This window comes from Bacillus rossius, chromosome 1 (genome assembly GCF_032445375.1).
Source record: "Bacillus rossius redtenbacheri isolate Brsri chromosome 1, Brsri_v3, whole genome shotgun sequence".
Classification (NCBI taxonomy): domain Eukaryota; kingdom Metazoa; phylum Arthropoda; class Insecta; order Phasmatodea; family Bacillidae; genus Bacillus; species Bacillus rossius.
This window is the reverse complement of record NC_086330.1, coordinates 7,791,907-7,816,622: the sequence shown is the minus strand read 5'-3', so window position 1 is coordinate 7,816,622 and position 24,716 is coordinate 7,791,907. Positions and strand designations below refer to the sequence as shown.

Genomic DNA, 24,716 nt, shown 5'->3' with positions numbered 1-24,716 from the left:
GTGCAGCCTTGCATTTTATTTACGGTAGATGCCCAATCAGTATTAATGGCAACATTCGCTCTTCAGCAGTACCATAGCTGTACTTCGTGGAAACTGAATGGCTATTGGTTTAATTGTGTGTACACCTTCTGCGTGGAAATCAACACGGACTGATAGACTGTGTGTATCATACATCACGCCGAAAGAATGGCCCGATAATTTCAGATATAGTACCCACATTGCCATTAACGATCCCCGGACACATTTTCCACCACAACCCGACCTAGGAAAAACTATAAATAGTAAAGAATTATTTTTTTTGGAATTTAGGGAATTACCCCCCCCCCCCCTTTCCCTACACGAGGGGGAGAAAGTCAAAACCCGGACATATTTTCCACTACAACCCGACATTTTGGATCGGAAACCCTCCAAATCGAAAGAGTATCGAGTTTTAAATTTTAAATTTTTTGGGTCTTTAACACCCCCTCCACCTTGCCAGGGTAACAGTCGCCCCGGGGGAAAATTCCCACCATGCCCCGATCTCATGAATACCCAAAATGCCTGGTACCATAGTTCGAAATTAATGGTTTTTTGACCCTGTGACCCCTCCCCCAATTGGAAAGATATTATTACATAGTCCATTCATATACATACACACAGGTAAAGCTAATAAAAGCGCGGTAAAAAAAATCGAGGCGCACCTTTAAACTCGATGTAGACCTTACTTCTGGGGTCCATTGTTCCTGAACGTAGACACATAGACAAACGGATGGCACCAATTAATTGCATTTGGTAAGCTCTAAAAATTTGGTGACATTTTGTCGTTTCTTTTATCAGTTATACCCCAGATAAAGCCACATATTTCGTACTAATTTTTTTTTAAATTTTATTCTGAATTATATTCTACACTTGACTACTGAAAACCAACTAGGCAAAAACTAAAATGTTCTACGATTTTGGTCCAAGACATTTTGCAATATCTACATCAGTTTTACCATATCTTGTAATGAAAACTTTCATATGGTATTAATTTTAAAAAATTATATATATTTTTTCAAATTTTTGTGACATCTAAGATTATCAAATGTTACAATATTGTGGCCGATGAATGTGCAAATGTGCCTGCTAGATGTCATGACTAGAAATTCTACAAGAGTGTGTTAAATATATAATTAATCCAATACGTGTACTTATAAATAAATATATATATATACACACACACACATATATATAGTATCTCCACTGGTGGTAACCATTATTTCTAAGAGGGTTTGATTGATGGTAATGGCTGTGCGTTTAAAGTTTTATTTTTATTTTTAGACTAAATTTATTTTTCGACTACATTTATACTATTATCTCCATGGGAACGACAGTTGCATTGTTGGTACTGCATTCGTCTCCATGGCAACGGCTATGGCATTGATGCATTCTTCTCCTGGCAACAAAAAGCTATTGTAATGTTGTTGCCTCCTAGCGAAATTATGAATTCGTTAAATGCGCCAGGAATGCCGTTGCATTGCCTCACACTGAAAGTTGACCAGCCGAACATATTATGTGGAATCTTAGTTCGCAGAAATTATGTAATGGTACAAGACTCTTTGTTAAAAGTCTGCATAATAACATCGTCAAAGCGGGCACATCATAAATGGCAGGGAAAAAAGAAAACGGTATTACATCGTGGATACCTCTTGTCAACAGAAATGTCCTTGATTTTTAAAAGAGTGCAATGTAGTAAGTCGTCTAACAGTTTGACTGTTAAGAAAATATCAACAACTTTTTTAATCTAATCATATTAACACTCTGAAGACGCCGGGTATTGCACCTATGTGTTGTTGGTTAAATAAACGCGAACTTCAATGCACTTAAGAAAACTATTGAATTTAATTTTTCTTCCGGTTATCTTAGTACTAACGATTGTTTTTTTTTTCATGAGTAATTTTCAAATTTTTTTTTGCACTAGGCGCGGCAGTGGCGTACCCACGAGGAGGGGCATGTGTTATTAGCAGTGCGAGTGTGCTCTGCCTGACAGAAGCATCAGCTAGTATGTACTTAATAAATCATGCTCACACCCAATTAAAATATACAGATGTTTTGTCGTAACTTCGTCGGGTATACCTTATATAGAGTTGTAAACTTACATTTAGTGCACATCTTCACATATTTGTTTGTGGGTTCCATACTCATAGTTAGGGCAGCTAGAATCATAAAAACAACATTCTTATGATTGTTGTTTGTGCCGATGTGCATGCCAAAATTTCATGACTACAGCTGTGCATTAAGTAAAAAATAAATAAAATTTAATCATACAATGTACATTCTACATATAAGACCCGATGTGGAAGTTTGAGGACATGTTTTCGAGGCAATTCATCCCTAGGTCAAGGTTTAAGGCGTATTTGGAGGCGAAGATACAAATCGGAATTGTGTAACCCCCCTACTGGAGGTTTCAAGGCGAAGTCCCGACGGTATCCTCTTTGGGTGTGAAGTTTTCATTCAAGAAGTGGGGATTTGGGGGCGAAGCCTCCAACAATTTTTACCGTCTTGTTGTTTATTTACAAAATCCGACGAGCCACCTGATAAATAAATTAGTAAAGTTTGGTTTTAACTTAAAATAACATGTCACAAGTAAACGTGTTTTAATAACACCGTGACTTTGTTTAGACTCTGCTGCTGGGAGTCCCCTGTCGTACCGGTCGTGTGTCTGAGGAGTCAAAAAACCTGGCACGACTCATTCATGAGCTCCGAGTCGGTATCCGAGCTGTTGGGAGCCCGCTATGATCTGGGAAGTGCCGACTGTTGCGCAATCGTGCGGCGTAAAACCCTATCAAACAAAAACACTCAAGCATTCTAAACACCTGCAGATTAACTCCTAATTTAATATAAAAAGAATTGGTTGTCTGTAAAGTCGGTTTACGGACGATAGTTTAACGTGACAACGTCATAACAAAACATTGATGAAATGTTTGCATACTTTTATGAATAAAATTGAATCATTTTTATTTCAATAATAAAAGAATAAATACTTGAAATTATACTAGTAATCAGATTTTTAAAATGCAAGAATAATTATCCTTTATTGCCGAAATTGTTGTTGTAATAAGCAATGAAAACCACATTAACTTTTTACTTCATTTTATAAACAGTCGACGAACAGTTCACATGTAGATGACTTGTAATTAATTTTAAAAACTGGCGTTTAGTTATAAAGTTTAAATATAATTATGAACAAGTTTTCGTATAAATAACCTGTAATAAAATATCTATCATCAATTTTATGAATCACCATAATTTTTTAGTCAATTGTAACAACCTATTATTACTGCACTCGCCGACAGCGTAACGGAACAATGAGCGTAACGGAACACAGCGTAACGGGACATAGCGTAACGGAACAATGAGCGTAACGGGACACTTTTTCGTGCGTGCAGCCGGCGTTCATCGATTTATCCGACGTTGTCACGTCAAAAAAGAATGATTCATGTTCGTGGTTACGTATCATGACGGACAGCAGGCGAGTTGACCCGGGAGGGTCAAACCCAAATTTCTCGAAAGTGGAAAACGTGACGGTCGTTGACATGGCTTGATGAGTTTTCTCCGAGTTCTCCCGTCTCCCCCACAACAGTGCATTCCACTGCTGCTCTATCTCACGGCCCAACTTCCTCACTCGTCTCTAGTGACATCGATGTCGGCGAAATGTTACGTTCTAATAAGTCATTCCATCACACAGCCGTTTCATTGACAACTGCGTGGCTTATGGCCCGTCTACAATAGCAATGTCCTAAACTATGTCCGAAGGACACTCGTCGCTGATTGGTCCACGTGACCCTCTGACGTCATGCATCAAGTGGGCGAAGGTCCGAACCCACCTTGTCCGAAGACATTCGTCAATTTGAACTTTTTGTCCCAACCTGTGTACTTCGGACACAGAAAAAGAACAAAACACTCACGATATTTGAATTTCCGGTTCCCTTTTGAAAACGTGGTGTTTGTTTTTGTTATTGAAGGAAATTGAAGGTGTTGTAGTCAAGAAGAGCCACTTTGCCTTACTGAATAAATATCTAATATTGAACTCCCACAACTTTCATAAGTTCAATCTCAAACTACAAAGCATCAAAACAATAAACAAAAACATTTGGTTTGGCACATTAACTGCGCTTTGGTGACAACTTTAGAAATCAATACATTCGGACATCAGACATCGCAATTGTGGAAAGTGCAGTTTTCGGTGAGAATGTGACGTCACTCACATTCGGATAAGTACACGGACCACGCATAGGTTCGGACTATTGCAGCCGGGCTCTTATAAAAGACGCCAGTTCGGACGGGGACTTGGGACACTCACTGCGATGCTGCCTCTCTCCTCGCAGCAGCAGTTGCAAGACTGGCTCTGACCGGGCAGTGACAAGTGTCCGTCTTCCGTCGCTGCTCCCGCGCGGTTCAACGTGTCCAGCCACCTTCAAGTCCGTTCCATTCAAGACCACTGGTCTCTGCACATGTTCACAATCACCTGTGGCTCAGTTCAACCCCGTGTGCAACCAGCTGAACACAAGCATGAATGAGGGCTTAAAGTCTCCAAATCACAACAAAAAAAAAAAAAAAGGGGGGGGGGGGGGGAAGTGATGCGCATGCAGAATTAACCTCGCCATGAACTGAACGAGGCTTAATCACGAGGACGAGTGATCTGAAGTTTGTGGCCGGCAGGGCCACATTTTTACTTGTAATTTATTTTTGTTGCTGGTCTCTAGTTTTATTTGGTTTTTTATTTCACGTATTTTTACGCCTTTTTTAATTAAGGTTAATTTATCTGTAAATTTTTTTAATTATATTTGTCTCTGTTAATTAGTTATACGCCGTTTGGTAGCTATCGATTATGAGTTTAAGAACATCGATTGTGTTTCACGTAAATACCACTTGGCGAGCGCCCGGCGGTTGGCTGATGACGTCAGACTTTCGGCTTGCCGGGAGTGAAAATCAGCTGGGGCCGCGAGGAGAGTGTGTGGCCAGCGACCGTCGAGGACAGAGCTATGTGACGGTGCGGACTGGTGTGCCGGACGGCAACGGGCGACGAAGAGTATTGGGATGGAGGCTCCACGCTGGGTGACAGGGCAAATGGATTGCCCTGTGATACAGAAGTAATCAAGGTAAAGAGAGGCCGCGATTTTGATTTTTACCTTCGTGGTGCTGCACGCGTTTTTGGCAAACCTAGTGAACTGTGTATTTTCCCATACTAAATTTTATTTGGACGGAACTTTTATTAGCCTGTTTGGTGAAGAAGCCCATTTGTTTCACAAGTTGTTCCAGTGTGGGATTTTTTAAAAAGGTCGCCCGTTTGCCTGTAGTTGTAATAAAAGTATAAGTTTGGAAGAAAAGAACATTTTGCAATTTGTTTTTGAGACTTTGTCTTCGGAATTTGCATACTTAAAGTTGGCTTTAGCTAATATAATCAGCTTGTGCAGTATTATTAAAAGTATGCGATCGGTATTGGACTACATGCGCAGCCTGATGTTGGTTGGTGCGGCCATTCTACGTTTTTATGAAATCATTGGCAAGTTAATAAAGAAGTAAGACTTTGTTTGAAGTAGATGATAAATACTTCTGTGGTAACATACTTATGTTACGTGAAGATTTTTTGCTACATTTCCCTTAAAAATAAGATAATTTTTTTTTGATCATCGTTCACGCCTTTGTGAATTCGTACCAATGGCCCGGCGTGGCATTAGACTCTGGAGTTGGTGAGGAAGGTCAGGAAACCAGCGCACGCCTATGATATTTACTTTGTTTTTTGGCAAGTCTTTAGCAACGAACATCTGAAGAAAGACTAAACCGTTGATTGAGAGTTTAAGAACTTTATTTAAATAAATTTTTTGTACTTCAGTATTATTATTGTAGAATTTTTTTATATATTTGTATTGGTTGTCTTGTTTGGTTTTTGGTATTAGGGCAGTCAGTAAATTTTGATATTTTATAGTGGCCATGCCTCACGCCCTTATATATTTTTATACTGGTTGTTATCAGTATTTATATTTTTACGATTTTTTAAAGGTTATTGTTAGTATCGCTAATGGGGATAAGATGCTGCCATTATTAACGTCAGCTTTTGTACCTAAGCTTGTATGGTTATGTATAGTAAATACTATTTTTGCAAATTTCTATTTTTTAATAACATACGTCCAAAGTCTTGCCTCTTGTTTGTTTAATGGTTACTCTGCTATCATATCCTTTGAAGTTTTTCGCCTGACCCCTGGGCAGTGGTGTGGGGAATTTATATTGTTTAGCTTTTTATGCCTGGTTTTAATATTTATTTTTTCCCTTCGCGCCCAGAGTGAGTCGGGGACGCAACCCCTCTTCCAATTAAGGAGGAAGAAGGGTTACAACCTGCGCCACTCTGCTAGGCAGAGACTTTGGACTTTTGCGATTTTGCTGACCTTTTTGATTTTTTTAATAATGGCAGTTTCTTGGATTTATAAACTTCCCAAAGAACAGGTTTACGCTAATTTGCAAGCAGCGGGAGTAGAGAGTGGTCTGGAGGATGACATTGATACCTTACGCAGGAAATTAAGTACCCACATTAAAGAAGGGAGAAAAAAACCTGTTGAGGAAAATGTGGAGAATTCGGAGATCAGCCAAGTAAATTCATTGAATACTGCTATGCAAAGTAAATTACTTTTTAAGGAACTGGATAGGTTGCCATCTTTATGCTCCGGTGGGCCAAGAGATTTAATAAAGTTTTGCTTGGGGGTAGATAGTTTGAAAACTAATTGTTGTTTACAAAATGAGCAAGAATTGTTAAGGTGTATTTCGACTAAATGTAGCGGGATCGCTAGAGACGTGATTACGTCAGGTATAAATAAGTCTGTTGGATGGTCGGTAGTGAAAGAGAATTTGTGGGAATATTTGTGACCTAAGAGGGTGAAGGACGATCTAATTAAGGAATTGATTTTCCGTTTTCAACGGGAAAATGAAAGCACCTTAGAATTTATACAGGATATTAGAAATCACGTTAATGTATTTGGTCTGCAGTTAGATGATCACCGTTTTGTAGCTATTATTTTGGAAAATCTAAATCCTGCCATCAGACACGAATGCGCATTTATTGGCAGACCTAATAGTGTGGAGGAACTCAACACTTGGGCTATCCAGGTTGATAATATTTTTTACGCTAAATGTGAATTCGATAAGTGTAAAGGCAAAATCAATTTTAAACCGGTTTGTTTTAAAACGCCGGGTAATAAAAAAAGTAATAAGACTTGTTTTAAGTGTAATAAGGTAGGGCATTTTGCTAAGGATTGCTCGGTTTCGGAGGTAAATAAATTTGTTTGTGGTTTTTGTGGCAAAAATGGTCATTCAGAAAAATTTTGCTTTAAAAAGAAACCGGAGCAGGAAAGACACAAGACATGTTTTAGGTGTGGCAGCATGGACCATTTGATAAAAAATGTAATCGCAAGAAAAAATTAGTTTGTGGTTTTTGTAATAAAGATGGTCATAATAGCGGGAAATGTAATTTCCGTAAGGAAGTTAAGAAATATCGATTTAACAATAAGCATAGTTTGGCGGTCATTCAGGCAAAAAGAGGTTTATGTGTCAAAGTTTGGTTGTATGATCGTGAGATAGAAGCTCTACTTGATACGGGGGCTAGTTGTAGTTTCATCCAGCAGAAATTTTTAAGTAATTTGGTGCGTGATCATAAATTTTTGAAAACTAAGATCGTAAGTAGTCAAGGCATTAATGTGGCCATGGCGGACGGGCAAAAGGTTCAGGTAAAGGTGAAAGTATTTTTACATTTTAAATTGGAACATTTATCTTGGAACGTGAATTCTGGGTAATGCCCGATTTGATCCATGAAGTAGTTTTGGGAATGGATTTTTTAAGTGATAGTAAGGCTATAATAGTGTGCGGTGAGAAAGTAATGAGGTTCGATTTTAATGATAAAATTAAGATAAAATTGTGGGAGAATAAAAAAAGAAGAAAGGTGGTTTGTGGCGGTATCGAAGGGTTAGAGCAAAGGTTGGGTGAGAAGGAAAAATTGCAGATACAGCAATTAAGCGAGGAATATAAGGATGTTATCACTACTAAAATTGGCAAATGTACGCTAATGCCATACAAGATCGTGCTGGTAGATGAAACCCCTATTAAATGTGTGCCGTATCAATGTGCCCCGCCTAAAATGAAAGCCTTTCGAGAAATTATTAATGATTTACTTGATAATAAGGTAATAGTCCCTTCTAAATCCAATTTTGCCTCACCGGCCTTTTTAGTAGATAAGAAAAATAAGGGCAAATATCGTTTGGTCCTTGACTATCGCCTCCTTAATGACAGGGTAAAACTAGATCCGTTTCCCATGCCTAAAGTTGAAATTGTTTTGCAATATTTGGGAAAAGCCAAGTTTTTTACGGTGCTTGATTTGAACTCGGCGTTTCATCAATGTGAATTAGAAGCAAGTAGTCAGAAATTTACCGGGTTTGTCACTCCTTGGGGGCACTTTGAATGGACTAGAGTGCCTTTTGGGGTGAATTTTGGGGCCCAATGTTTGTCACGAATTTTAGGGCACATATTACAAGAATATCAGTATAAATTTGTAATAAGTTTCTTGGATGATATTTGTGTTTTTTCAAATAGTTTTGAAGAACATATAGAACATATAAGAAAAGTACTTGAGAAACTAAAGGGAGCCGGCTTTACCGTAAATCCGGAAAAATAGTTTGGGCCCGTAGCGAGATAAAATTTTTAGGATACATAATCCGAGAAGGTGAATTGGTCATGGACCAAGATAAGATAAACCCCATAGTTAATTTCCCGGCCCCCCGTAATGTTAAGGGAGTGATGCGCTTTTTAGGAATGCTTGGTTATTTTTGTCGTTTTATACCGAATTACGCTAACCTATGCGCGCCTTTAAATAATTTGAAAAGGAAAGATGTTAAGTTTGTATGGGGGGAAGAGGAAGAACAGGCCTTTAGGAATTTAAAGAAAGCCATAGCTCAACCCCCCATTTTAATACTTCCGGATTTTGAGCAAAAATTTATTGTGCAAGTGGACGCTTCGGGAGTAGGTCTGGGGGCGGTTTTGTTGCAAGAACGTGAGGGAGGTTTAAAACCGATTATGTATGCTAGTAAATCCCTAAATAAGCACGAGTTAAAATACAGTGTATATGAGAAGGAAGCATTAGCGTGCATATTTGCGTTGGAGAGATTTGAGAGTTTTCTTGAACATGAGAAATTTGAATTATGGACTGACAACCAGGCTTTGACATGGCTTTTTTCCCACCCGCGGCAACTAGGGAAAATAGGGCGGTGGATCATGCGGTTGACGCGTTTTCGTTTTGACCTCAAACATATGAAAGGACAGGAAAATGTAGTGGCCGATGCCTTATCGCGCATGTTTGATGAACATGAGTTTCAGTGTAATGACGAAATGAGAACTGAAGACAAGGAAGAATGTAACATCCTGAGGGAATTCCCTCAAGGATTTATTGATTTGCGCGAAATACAAAAAGAGGATCCTGAGACTAAAGATTTAATAACGCGTTTGGGGCAGGATACTACTATAGACTTAGGAATGAAAGACGGGCTTTTGTGTTGGATGAAAGATGGAGAACACAAAGTTTTTGTTCCTAAGGGGGTAAGGAAAATGATAATGCGGTATTACCATGATTCTAATATAGGCGCGCATGGCGGAATCGAAAAAACTATAGATAAAATCTCTAAAGAATTTTTTGGCCAGGTTTGAAAAAAGACGTAAAAGATCATGTTTTAAGCTGTGAAGATTGCCAGCGCGCTAAGCAATCTAGACATAGTAAGATAGGTAAATACTCTGTTGAAGCTCTGACTAGACCTTGGGAAAGGGTTTATTTGGACATTTTTGGGCCCCTACCTAGATCATTAGGAGGGAATAGTTGCTTACTTATAGCGGTAGATGGTTTTTCTAAATTTTTTTTGCCTTTGCGTAATATGAAAAGCGAGAGTATTATTAAGGCTTTAGAAACTAAAGTGTGGGGTTTTTTTGGTAGCCCGGAGCAAGTAGTATCAGATAATGCTACATATTTTAAGAGTAAGTGTTTTGAAGTGATGTGTTTAGATTGGGGTATAAAACATATTACTACCAGCCCCTATTATCCCAACCCTAATTTGGTTGAAAGGGTGAATAAGAATGTCAAAGTGGCCCTCACGATTTTTCATCAACGTAACCAACGGAAGTGGGACAGTGTTATCCACGTATTAAATTTAGCTTTTAACATGACCATGCACAGTGGTACTAAATTCACACCATCGGAAATTTTTTTGGGAAGAAATGTACCCCATCCTTTACTAAATTGTTGGGGTTTGCATCCAGCCCTTTTGGAAACCCGAAGCCCCCGTTTGTTGGAAAAAATGTGGGAAGAAGCAGCCGAAAATCTGCAAAAGGTTAGAAAGAAAATGAGTAAGTTTTATAATAAGGGGCGAGTGGATAATGTATTTAAAATTGGTGATGAAGTGCTATGCAGGCAATTTGTTTTGAGTGACAAAGCAGGGTATCAGAGCTCTAAGTTAGAGAATAAGTATGATGGACCGTATAAGATTGTAAAGATTTTAGGGCCGGTTACTGTTTTGTTGGAAGAAGTTGAAAGAAATAATAAGGTAAAAAAGGCCCATGTTAGTCATTTGAAAATGTTTGTAAGGCGGAGTTCCTAAAATGAATGTGGATGACCCTTTTAGGGTGAATATGGCTAAATATTTTTTTTTATTTTATTTGGAACTTACTCTGGTATAATTTTTTTTTATAATTTGTAGTTGTGGTTATTTTTAAGATTTTCTTTGCTGTTTAAATTCTTTTTTTGTTCAAGGCGGAGGTTGTGGCCGGCAGGGCCACATTTTTACTTGTAATTTATTTTTGTTGCTGGTCTCTAGTTTTATTTGGTTTTTTATTTCACGTATTTTTACGCCTTTTTTAATTAAGGTTAATTTATCTGTAATTTTTTTTAATTATATTTGTCTCTGTTAATTAGTTATACGCCGTTTGGTAGCTATCGATTATGAGTTTAAGAACATCGATTGTGTTTCACGTAAATACCACTTGGCGAGCGCCCGGCGGTTGGCTGATGACGTCAGACTTTCGGCTTGCCGGGAGTGAAAATCAGCTGGGGCCGCGAGGAGAGTGTGTGGCCAGCGACCGTCGAGGACAGAGCTACGTGACGGTGCGGACTGGTGTGCCGGACGGCAACGGGCGACGAAGAGTATTGGGATGGAGGCTCCACGCTGGGTGACAGGGCAAATGGATTGCCCTGTGATACAGAAGTAATCAAGGTAAAGAGAGGCCGCGATTTAGATTTTTACCCTCGTGGTGCTGCACGCGTTTTTGGCAAACCTAGTGAACTGTGTATTTTCCCATACTAAATTTTATTTGGACGGAACTTTTATTAGCCTGTTTGGTGAAGAGGCCCATTTGTTTCACACGTTGTTCCAGTGTGGGATTTTTTAAAAAGGTCGCCCGTTTGCCTGTAGTTGTAATAAAAGTATAAGTTTGGAAGAAAAGAACATTTTGCAATTTGTTTTTGAGACTTTGTCTTCGGAATTTGCATACTTAAAGTTGGCTTTAGCTAATATAATCAGCTTGTGCAGTATTATTAAAAGTATGCGATCGGTATTGGACTACATGCGCAGCCTGATGTTGGTTGGTGCGGCCATTCTACGTTTTTATGAAATCATTGGCAAGTTAATAAAGAAGTAAGACTTTGTTTGAAGTAGATGATAAATACTTCTGTGGTAACCTACTTATGTTACGTGAAGATTTTTTGCTACATTTCCCTTAAAAATAAGATAATTTTTTTTTGATCATCGTTCACGCCTTTGTGAATTCGTACCAATGGCCCGGCGTGGCATTAGACTCTGGAGTTGGTGAGGAAGGTCAGGAAACCAGCGCACGCCTATGATATTTACTTTGTTTTTTGGCAAGTCTTTAGCAACGAACATCTGAAGAAAGACTAAACCGTTGATTGAGAGTTTAAGAACTTTATTTAAATAAATTTTTTGTACTTCAGTATTATTATTGTAGAATTTTTTTATATATTTGTATTGGTTGTCTTGTTTGGTTTTTGGTATTAGGGCAGTCAGTAAATTTTGATATTTTATAGTGGCCATGCCTCACGCCCTTATATATTTCTATACTTGTTGTTATCAGTATTTATATTTTTACGATTTTTTAAAGGTTATTGTTAGTATCGCTAATGGGGATAAGATGCTGCCATTATTAACGTCAGCTTTTGTAACTAAGCTTGTATGGTTATGTATAGTAAATACTATTTTTGCAAATTTCTATTTTTTAATAACATACGTCCAAAGTCTTGCCTCTTGTTTGTTTAATGGTTACTCTGCTATCATATCCTTTGAAGTTTTTCGCCTGACCCCTGGGCAGTGGTGTGGGGAATTTATATTGTTTAGCTTTTTATGCCTGGTTTTAATATTTATTTTTTCCCTTCGCGCCCAGAGTGAGTCGGGGACGCAACCCCTCTTCCAATTAAGGAGGAAGAAGGGTTACAAGTTAATAAATCATTCTTGGGTTACAATTTGCGAACAAGGATACCTTTTGTTTGTGTTTGCTGTTGGACAAACAGTCCTTTTGGTTTGTTGTTGCGAGCACGCACCCCTTCTTGCAGTGCACTTCCAGTTGAAGTTGACTTGGAAGATGGTGAAAGCTGCTCATCTGCTTTTGCGTCCGCTCATCAACCGAAAAGGTCAGTGCGTAAAAAAAAGTCAAGGTGCGAATTTTAATTTGCTACTACCCCACGCCGTTGAAGGGGAAAAACACATCCAATCTCGACACTGCAATGCTGTTCGTTCCCTTAAATTCAAGTTGATTTCATTAACAGGCTAGAATTATTAGAGTTATGCAATTCAGTTCCATCAGAAATTTAATAAGAGAAGAGAGCAAACTCACGCTTCCAAGTATTCACTCAAAACTTCTCACTTTCACGAGTAATAAAAATGATTTGAAAAAAAAAAAAAAAAAAAAAAAAAAGCATGCGTGTATTTACAAGAAAAAAAATCAGTCATCTTTGAACTTACGATATTATTCAGTGGTTTTTAGCACTCGCCAAAATAATCAATGTTATTTATGAACCGTAAGTGAAAATATGTATAATGTTATATAGTTCTAAAATATAACAATTAAGTGTGAGTCCTTATTGTTGGTAGTGTAGAGTCAAGTTTGTAGTCCAGAACGGAATATTTAATTATTCAGAATCTCCTTTGTCTTGTAGTAGTCATAAAACATGCCTAGTTAGTTTGCCTTCTTGCTTGTAATAAATTATACCCATACTATAGGTTTGCAGTTCGGAGACTAGCCTAGTCCTTGCACATAGTGAAGATGATTAATACGCCCTTTAATATGTAAATGGTAAAATATTTCCTAAATATGACATTTGAATTTTCGCTTGGATTTTAACACATTTCTAATGAAGGACAGAGGCAAGTATTACGAATTCCGTGACGTAATTTTATATACACTGTTTTTTGTACTTTTTCGAATTGCTGTTAAATTTATATTAAATAATTAATTTGTGCCCTCGACAGGTTCGAACTGTAGACAACAAATTATATGACTTAAGTTATTTTTTACATACATATTTTAATTCTGTTTTCAAACATTTGTGTTTAGTTAATTTTTTTTATATTTTTAGGTAATAACGTGATTGAGGTGTCTAATATTCACTTAGGTCAAAGCCCAGACCTAGTAGACCAAGTATTACGCCGCTTTTAGGACTTTGCAAGCTATCGACAGTTTTTAACAACAAAATGTAAAACTTTCCCTCAAAACGGGAATTTGTACGACTTTTTGAGGAAGTCTGAGTTAATGTGGAAGGTCAAAATCACCAGAAAGACTTGTTATATCCGACTCGCGATCACAGTTAAATCTTAAAGACCTTAATACTGTTAATAAATAAATTTAAAAAATATTTTATATAAATTTTTAATACTGTAGTAATTTTACTATAGTAGGCATACATATTGGTTATTTAAACTTATAAAAATTAAAGCGAATGCTGAAATAAAATTACGACGAGTTAGGGCGAGAGAAGCGAGGCTTAACACTATCCCACAACCCAGGCTTTTTTGAGGTACACTTTACGAAAAAAATATTACACCCCTAGATTACTAACACCATCTGTTTACAATTATAGAATTAAGAGGGCATACCGATGTATAATAATTCTAGAATTTTTAGGAACAAAATCGCTAAAACAAGATTGAGATGCTGAATTAAATAAATTGTGGATGTGCGTGGAATATTTTATTGGAGCATTTATGGAGTGTAATATTAATTATAAATAATAGGTAAGTTTTTATTTTAACAATACTTAGGTAAGTACCTATTTAAGATAGTATATCGTTACGAACGCGAGCAAGGCCACGACACGTGCAGGTGCAGAGCTGGCTGGCGACTGCCGCAATCAATTATGCGCCGCGCGCGCCTGGAAGATAACAAGGATTTTCGCTTTCCCCCCTCCTTCCCCCAACTACCCACGCGGTGCCCTGCCTTTGACACGTAACTGAAACCAGACAGCTGCGGAGTTACGCGAGCCGCCGACGCGTGTTTTCGAGAGATTTCTGTCGTCGGGACGCCTCGTAATGACGCGACTGGCCCCGGCCGCTCTCGTGAGTTCTGGAATTGCGCCGGGGCCTATATATATACCCGAGGACGTCAGGGAGTGGAGTGGAGTACAGGGAGAGAGTTCAGGCGGCAGCCTTCCCGCGGCGGAGCTTCCGGGGCGATAGTGACGCGGGTGCGGCAGAGTGGCGAAGTCCTTGGACGAAGGTTCCAGGGCAGGGAGTGAGTACGTTCAGTGGAGTCGGGAGTTTTCCCGCGGCGGAGTTACTGGGCGATAGTGCCGCGGGTGCGGCGGAGTCCCGAGCGAAGTTCCGAGCGAGGCGTCGAGCGGATCCTCGGCGAAGGCAAGTGCATCGGCGGCGGCAGAGTGTGGCGACGGAGTCCCGCGGCGGAGACCCACGAGGGGTGCTGCGGAGAGAGTTGCGCCAGAGATGCGGCCCAGCATGGTGTGTGGTTTGTAAAAACGAGTGACTGGGGAATAGACATTTCTTTAAGCGTAATTAATTATTTGCCATTTTAGAAGATCATTTGTAAGTGACATAAGTAGTGGCAATAAATAAAACTGTGTAGTGTAACAAAATCTTTAATTGGGCTATCCTTTACGAACCCGCAGTAAATCGTAACAATATGTTAAAATGTAGGAGACAAGAAGAAATTCGCTATAACAAATTTAAATAAATTTGTATGGAAAATATTTTCAAATAAATTATATAAACAGCAGTTTGTAATAGATGAATTGCTGAATTATATTTTTTCCACATATTATTTGTAAAACAAAATTAAACTATTCCAAAATTTTTGTAACACATGTAACTTTTTTTTGTTAAATAACATGTTGCCGGAATGTAAATAGTAGTATGTAATAGGGGCTCCTGCGCCAGGCTTTAGGCTGAGGTGTTAGGTGCCGGGTCAATGACAGATTGCTCTGACGTCACGGCGGCCATCTTGAATGGTTGTGACCTTGAAATTTGACCTTGACCTTGAATTTGATCATCAAAATTCTCCAAAATTGGGCAAATTTTGCCCAAAATTCCTCAAAATCCGCCAAAAAATCAATTTTTTTTTAGAAAAAAATTCCACCAAAAATTCCCAAAAAATTCCTCAATTCAAAAATTCCTCTTTTCGGGGGAAAAATTCCCGTTTCGAGGGAAAATTTCCCGTTTTTAGTCCTTAAAAATCCCGGCGGCTAGAAATGTCCATATAGAGGCTTAAGAGGCCACTCCAGTGTTTCAGGGGCACTACGCAACTCGCGTTAACCTCATAAGATTCAATGCTATTTTCATTTTTCTTATAACTAATTAACTAATATAGATTTCGAAATGATGCTTGCTTGATATGTAAGACAACGATGCTCTTATCAAAGACCCTTTCTTCAAAAATGTGCATAAATTATGGTTCAAACCTAGACAATACACTTATGAATATTAGTAAAGATTAGTATAAAACCATAATTTATGGACATTATTGAAGAAAGGGGCTTTGATAAGAGCATAGTTGTCTTACATATCAAGCAAGCATCATTTCGAAATCTATATCAGTTAATTAGTTATAAGCAGAATGAAAATATCATTGAATCTTATGAGGTTAACGCGGGTTGCGTAGTGCCCCTTAAACACTGTAGTGTCCCTGAAACACTGTAGTGGCCTCTTAAGCATCCATGTCTACAGCCTCCGATAAGCCTCTGACATCATGGAATGTCATCTTGGATTATGTCGTCACCGTTGCGATTTCCGTTACGCCCGCCATCTTTAAAATCTTTATTTATTATCTGATTTTAATGAAAAAATTTAAAAAAAAAACAAAAAATTTAATAAATAAAATTTTAATAAAAAATATTTTAAAAAAACAAACATTTACGACACGGAGCTCATAGTCCTCGGTTCGAACCCGGTGAGGGCAAAAATAAAAAAATGACGACCGATCCTTTCCTCACAGTGGCTGCTGGCAGACTGACCCCCACCACTTATGTCAAAGTATATATATCGTCACCTGATATGACATGTCCGCCATCTTGAAAATCCGTAATTTTTATGTTATAAAAATGGGAAAAAATTTAAAAATCATTGAAAAATTAATCAACCTAATTGAATAATAAAAAAATCATTAAAACCACCGTTGCACTTTTCGTGACGGCCGCCATCTTGAAATCACCCGCTGGAGATCATTATCTTGTTTTCGTCCGCTAGAGTGTGCTGATACCATGTTAGTATAATTATCTGGTCACCACACCTTTGACCTTGAAATTTTAACTTTGACCTTGACCTAGAAATTTGACCTTGACCTTAAACCTTGACCTTGAAATTTGACTTTGTCCTTGTCGACCATCATGGATCAAACATTTTAAGTTCAGTACATGCTACCAGGAGCTACCAGCTGCTGGAGTACACCATATTGTGTGTGTACTCGTCTTATAGAGTACATTTCCATCTGAATAATTTAATTCCAACCCGCTACAGTGCAGTAAACATTTATTACCGAGGTGCCCCCGCCATCATGAAATTTAGGCGCCATCTTGAAATCATGTAATAATGTAGCTAGAAATTCGGGAAAAAATCCAAAATTCATCAAAAAAATCACTCATTAATTTACACATTTAATCGCTGGATTCCTGCCCTCGATTCGATACTGGAACAGTGACAAGTGTAACTAAATATTAAATAAATTCAATTTTTCTGTTTTTCCATTACCTTTCGCGGAGTTTTTAAATCATTCTCTCTTCAAAAATAAAACACAAGTCAATGTACGACAATGTTCGACTAATTAAATACGTTGCCGATAAGCCTAACATGAAAGTCTAGTTTTTCGATAATCTGAATATCCTCTAAACCGTACATGTACAAAGCCATACATACATATAGACCAAGCATCTTCGGACCGAGAGACCGGGTCATAATCAATGTCAAACGTATAGACCAGTTATTTCCGAACCTCACGACCTTCCTCATCGTCAGCTAATTATATTCAATTGAACTATGTTTTTTACGCTTAAAAAAGGACCAAGAATCCAACAAAAAAAGGGCAGCACATTTGGAAGCACCTACAACGAAAAGACAGCACATTTGGAAGCACCGACAACGAAAAGGCAACACCATCATCGAAAAGGCAGCACATTTGTCATTGGCTCCAATATTCATTGGCTACAATATTGATTGGCTCCAATATTCATTGGCTCTAATATTCATTGGTTCCATCAGTCTATTGATTCCATCAGTCTAGAGACTCCATCAGTCATTGGCTACTACAGTCATAGACTCCAACTGCCTTTTCTGTCAATAGCTCCAATGATATTGGGCTACAATGCTACGAGTCTAAGAGACTACGAGGCTACAAGGCTACGAGTCTAAAAGGATCTAGCTGGTTCCGAGTTATATATGGCTGCGAGACTGCATGACTAAAAGACCGCATGGCTACGAAACTACATGTCTATGAAGCTACATGGATACAAGTCTACTCGGCTCCAACACGCAATGTACACACAGTACACACAGGAAACGGTATGATCACACATACAGTAGCGGAAACACGCAGGCTTAGTTGGAAATCAGAATACAAGAAATAAAATCATTAAATTTTTACTTTTAATATTTAATTACTTCTCAACATTACACGAATACAAGTAAAAGAAGCCATTATTGTATGTAGCCAGCTTTCCTCAGTTCTTTGAGTATGAAGGATATTTCTTTAATGCACGAATAGTTTCCTGCACAATGCGAGCCATGTAGAAGTGTTAGCCGGTCAACCAATATGTTTGGATCTTACCATGATGTGTAATCAATCTCTTCTACCACCATCTTACTTGCTTGTTTATTATAAATACTTTTAATATCACAATCGTCCCAGTGATCATAATGAGCATTATCAGATTTATTTGTTATAACACGTTTCCATCGTTTCGGTCTCAGGACATCGCCACATTCTCCGATCTTGTCAGCTCTAGGTGCTTCATCACAGTCTATGCCTTTGTCAACAGCCTCAGAGTCACTGTAACAATCACTGTAGAAGACATCCTCTTCACCCAGATTACCGTATGAATTCGCTATCGATGATGTCGAAGTGTCTTCATCGTCTTCATGCTTCCTTTTTAGGAGTCCATCATTTTTACAAAGAATAGAGGATCTACTGAATATAGGAATGAATGTATTCTCACTTTTCACGGTGTTGATACTTCCATTAGTTTCAGTCTTCCCGAAGCCATTAGCATCCTTCAATTTATGTTCTTCCTCACGATCGGGTGAGCTAATACTATCACGCTCAGGACAAGGAAAATTATTGTCGTAATGCAGATCACTCTTCTTTAGTCTAGTGGATCCATCGGTGTCCTCTATGCCGTAAGTAGTCTTGACTTGACATTATCTACCATGTCTTTTTAAGCTGTCAATTCGTGTTAACAACCTGCTACAACGATTACAGCTTAACATGTTGCGTAGCGGGTTTCTAGCACAATCATTCTTCTCATGACGTCTAGCATTCCTTCTCATGACAAAATCCTTGCCACAGTATCTACAGCGGCTTTCTTCCGATACAGCTGCAGATAACAAACCATGATCCATGGTAGCTTCTGTGACTAATGTTAGATACAAACTGTCAGTTTTCTCCAATTGGAACCATTTCTTAAATATAATTTTTCAAATATTTCATCAACGAGAGTCAAGTTATCTAATGCAAAGCAAATTGATGCAAGTAGTTCTGGCTGTCATCAACAGATCTCGCCACGTGTTGCTTGCAGGTAAATAATATCTATTTCATTAATGTGGGATGCGGAATGCTCACTATCGATCGCAAAGTTAGGTTGGCTTCGCTAGACTCCAAGGAGAAGGAAGTTCGTCCTTCCTGTTAGTGCTTCTTAGATTTCTCAGAGATTATTATTATTCGACTGAGTAATGATTTTATTTTTAAATTTCCACCTGATAAAAATATTACAAGTGATGATTATGTAGCAGAAGTTCACTAATTAAATGCAACCTTGAATAAAAATGACATGCCTCATTAAGTAAAAAAAATCCTTCATGCAGAGATCAATTTCTCATCAGTAACCAGAAGCAATCGAAGAAAACCATCAGATGTCTAATCAGGAATAATCAGAAGCACCCAGAGAAAACCATCAAAATATTGTCAAGAATAATCAGGAGCACACGAAGAAAACCACTATAATATTGACAAGAATGATCAGGAGCACACGAAGAAAACCACTATAATATTGACAAGAATGATCAGGAGCACCCGGAGAAAACTACCATAATATTGACAAGAATAATCAGGAGCACACGGAGAAATCCACCATAATATTGTCAAGAATAAACGGGAGCACACGGAGAAAACCACCATAATATTGACAAGAATAATCGGAAGCACACGAAGAAAACCGCCACAAGTTTTCTTTGATATCATAAAATTACAAAAAAAAAATAATAATAAAATATTAAAAATAAAAAATAAAAAAATACAAAGATTCTGGCTTGTACTAGAACTAACTTTGCATATAAAAGAGAAGTTCACAAGCTAGCAGCATGTTTGTATTTTTTTCGTTTTTATTTTTAATTTTTTATAATTTTTTTTGTAATTTTATGATATCAAAGAAAACTTGTAGCGGTTTTCTCCGTGTGCTTCCGATTATTCTTGTCAATATTATGGTGGTTTTCTCCGTGTGCTCCCGTTTATTCTTGACAATATTATGGCGGATTTCTCCGTGTGCTCCCGTTTATTCTTGACAATATTATGGTGGATTTCTCCGTGTGCTCCTGATTATTCTTGTCAATATTATGGTAGTTTTCTCCGGGTGCTCCTGATCATTCTTGTCAATATTATAGTGGTTTTCTTCGTGTGCTCCTGATCATTCTTGTCAATATTATAGTGGTTTTCTTCGTGTGCTCCTGATTATTCTTGACAATATTTTGATGGTTTTCTCTGGGTGCTTCTGATTATTCCTGATTAGACATCTGATGGTTTTCTTCGATTGCTTCTGGTTACTGATGAGAAATTGATCTCTGCATGAAGGATTTTTTTTACTTAATGAGGCATGTCATTTTTATTCAAGGTTGCATTTAATTAGTGAACTTCTGCTACATAATCATCACTTGTAATATTTTTATCAGGTGGAAATTTAAAAATAAAATCATTACTCAGTCGAATAATAATAATCTCTGAGAAATCTAAGAAGCACTAACAGGAAGGACGAACTTCCTTCTCCTTGGAGTCTAGCGAAGCCAACCTAACTTTGCGATCGATAGTGAGCATTCCGCATCCCACATTAATGAAATAGATATTATTTACCTGCAAGCAACACGTGGCGAGATCTGTTGATGACAGCCAGAACTACTTGCATCAATTTGCTTTGCATTAGATAACTTAACTCTCGCTGATGAAACATTTAAAAAATTATATTTAAGAAAAGGTTCCAATTGGAGAAAACTGACAGTTTGTATCTAACATTAGTCACAGAAGTTACCATGGATCATGGTTTGTTATCTGCAGCTGTATCGGAAGAAAGCCGCTGTAGATACTGTGGCAAGGATTTTGTCATGAGAAGGAATGCTAGACGTCATGAGAAGAATGATTGTGCTAGAAACCCGCTACGCAACATGTTAAGCTGTAATCGTTGTAGCAGGTTGTTAACACGAATTGACAGCTTAAAAAGACATGGTAGATAATGTCAAGTCAAGACTACTTACAGCATAGAGGACACCGATGGATCCACTAGACTAAAGAAAAGTGATCTGCATTACGACAATAATTTTCCTTGTCCTGAGCGTGATAGTATTAGCTCACCCGATCGTGAGGAAGAACATAAATTGAAGGATGCTAATGGCTTCGGGAAGACTGAAACTAATGGAAGTATCAACACCGTGAAAAGTGAGAATACATTCAAGCCTATATTCAGTAGATCCTCCATTCTTTGTAAAAATGATGGACTCCTAAAAAGGAAGCATGAAGACGATGAAGACACTTCGACATCATCGATAGCGAATTCATACGGTAATCTGGGTGAAGAGGATGTCTTCTACAGTGATTGTTACAGTGACTCTGAGGCTGTTGACAAAGGCATAGACTGTGATGAAGCACCTAGAGCTGACAAGATCGGAGAATGTGGCGATGTCCTGAGACCGAAACGATGGAAACGTGTTATAACAAATAAATCTGATAATGTTCATTATTATCACTGGGACGATTGTGATATTAAAAGTATTTATAATAAACAAGCAAGTAAGATGGTGGTAGAAGAGATTGATTACACATCATGGAAAGATCCAAACATATTGGTTGACCGGCTAACACTTCTACATGGCTCGCTTTGTGCAGGAAACTATTCGTGCATCAAAGAAATATCCTTCATACTCAAAGAACTGAGGAAAGCTGGCTACATACAATAATGGCTTCTTTTACTTGTATTCGTGTAATGTTGAGAAGTAATTAAATATTAAAAGTAAAAATTTAATGATTTTATTTCTTGTATTCTGATTTCCAACTAAGCCTGCGTGTTTCCGCTACTGTATGTGTGATCATACCGTTTCCTGTGTGTACGTTCCGTTTCCTGTGTGTACGTTCCGTTTCCTGTGTGTACAGTGTGTATATGTTTCGTTACCTGTGTGTACGTTCCGTTTCCTGTGTGTACTGTGTGAACATTACGTGTTGGAGCCGAGTAGACTTGTATCCATGTAGTTTCGTAGCCATGCAGTCTTTTAGTCATGCAGTCTCGCAGCCATGTATAACTCGGAACCAGCTAGATCCTTTTAGACTCGTAACCTTGTAGCCTCGTAGTCTCTTAGACTCGTAGCATAGTAGCCCAATATCATTGGAGCTGTTGAAAGAAAAGGCAGTTGGAGTCTATGACTGTAGGAGTCACTTGACTGATGGAATCAATAGACTGATGAAACCAATGAATATTGGAGCCAATGAATATTGTAGCCAATGAATATTGGAGCCAATGACAAATGTGCTGCCTTTTCGAAGATGGTGCTGCCTTTAGGTTGTCGGTGCTTCCAAATGTGCTGCCTTTTCGTTGACGGTGCTTCCAAATGTGCTGCCCTTTTTTTGTTGGATTCTTGGTCCTTTTATAAGCGTAAAAAACATAGTTCAATTGAATATAATTAGCTGACGATGAGGAAGGTCGTGAGGTTCGGAAATAACTGGTCTATACGTTTGACATTGATTATGACCCGGTCTCTCGGTCCGAAGATGCTTGGTCTATATGTATGTATGGCTTTGTACATGTACGGTTTAGAGGAAATTCAGATTATCGAAAAACTAGACTTTCATGTTAGGCTTATCGGCAACGTATTTAATTCGTCGAACATTGTCGTACATTGACTTGTGTTTTATTTTTGAAGAGAGAATGATTTAAAAACTCCTCGAAAGGTAATGGAAAAACAGAAAAATTGAATTTATTTAATATTTAGTTACACTTGTCACTGTTCCAGTATCGAATCGAGGGCAGGAATCCAGCGATTAAATGTGTAAATTAATGAGTGATTTTTTTGATGAATTTTGGATTTTTTCCCGAATTTCTAGCTACATTATTACATGATTTCAAGATGGCGCCCAAATTTCATGATGGCGGGGGCACCTCGGTAATAAATGTTTACTGCACTGTAGTGGGTTGGAATTAAATTATTCAGATGGAAATGTACTCTATAAGACGAGTACACACACAAGATGGTGTACTCCAGCAGCTGGTAGCTCCTGGTAGCATGTACTGAACTTAAAATGTTTGATCCATGATGGTCGACAAGGACAAAGTCAAATTTCAAGGTCAAGGTCAAATTTCCAGGTCAAGGTTTAAGGTCAAGGTCAAATTTCTAGGTCAAGGTCAAAGTTAAAATTTCAAGGTCAAAGGTGTGGTGACCAGATAATTATACTAACATGGTATCAGCACACTCTAGCGGACGAAAACAAGATAATGATCTCCAGCGGGTGATTTCAAGATGGCGGCCGTCACGAAAAGTGCAACGGTGGTTTTAATGATTTTTTTATTATTCAATTAGGTTGATTAATTTTTCAATGATTTTTACATTTTTTCCCATTTTTATAACATAAAAATTACGGATTTTCAAGATGGCGGACATGACGTCATATCAGGTGACGATTTATATACTTTGACATAAGTGGTGGGGGTCAGTCTGCCAGCAGCCACTGTGAGGAAAGGATCGGTCGTCATTTTTTTATTTTTGCCCTCACCGGGATCGAACCGAGGACTATGAGCTCCGTGTCGTAAATGTTTGTTTTTTTAAAATATTTTTTATTAAAATTTTATTTATTAAATTTTTTATAATTTTTAAATTTTTTCATTAAAATCAGATAATAAATAAAGATTTTAAAGATGGCGGGCGTAACGGAAATCGCAACGGTGACGACATAATCCAAGATGACATTCCATGATGACGTCAGAGGCTTATCGCAGGCTGTAGACATGGATGCTTAAGCCTCTATATGGACATTTCTAGCCGCCGGGACTTTTAAGGATTAAAAACGGGAAATTTTCCCTCGAAACGGGAATTTTTCCCACGAAAAGAGAAATTTTTGAATTAAGGAAATTTTTGGTATTTTTTGGCGGATTTTGAGGAATTTTGGGCAAAATTTGCCCAATTTTGAGGATCAAATTCAAGGTCAAATTTCAAGATCATAACCATCCAAGATGGCCGCCGTGACGTCAGAGCAATCGGTTATTGACCCGGCACCTCGCACCTCAGCCTGGCGCAGGAGCCCCTATTACATACTACTGTAAATATACACAATTAGCATAATAATATAGCGATTTCGAAATTTGTACCTTCATATTATTTTCATTAAATGTCTGAATATAAAATTTTAAAAATATATATATTTCAGACAAAATCCATATCCATACATTAACAAAAGTACCTATTATTATATGAAATTACTACATAAAGAATCTATTTAATATTTATGTAATATATATTTCATTTATACTAAAGTGGTTATATTTACATGCACTTAATTGCTTCATCGACCAGCGATCACATTGGAGCTGTAGCGCACCCTGGGTCATGTGGCGGACAAGCCGACCACACGAGCATGCGCAAGCATGTCCTGGGCACTACATGATCACGCGCAAGCATGTCATGGACACTACATGAGCACGCGCAAGCATGTCATGGACACTACATGAGCACGCGCAAGCATGTCCTATGGTGAACGAGGAGCGA

General features: G+C 38.1%; 1 protein-coding gene across 4 annotated transcripts in view; it reads right to left on the bottom strand.

Moving 5' to 3' along the window:
- LOC134531713 (zinc carboxypeptidase-like) overlaps positions 1–24,716 on the bottom strand; it is a 125,906-nt gene that overhangs the window by 47,478 nt on the left and 53,712 nt on the right. For 2 of the 4 annotated variants that reach the window (XM_063367545.1, XM_063367555.1), the window contains exon 3: positions 4,322–4,466. The exons of the other annotated variants lie outside the window; for them this stretch is intronic. The gene's annotated coding sequence lies outside the window, so the exon portion shown is untranslated. The remainder of the gene's footprint in view (positions 1–4,321; positions 4,467–24,716) is intronic. 4 annotated transcript variants of the gene reach the window in all.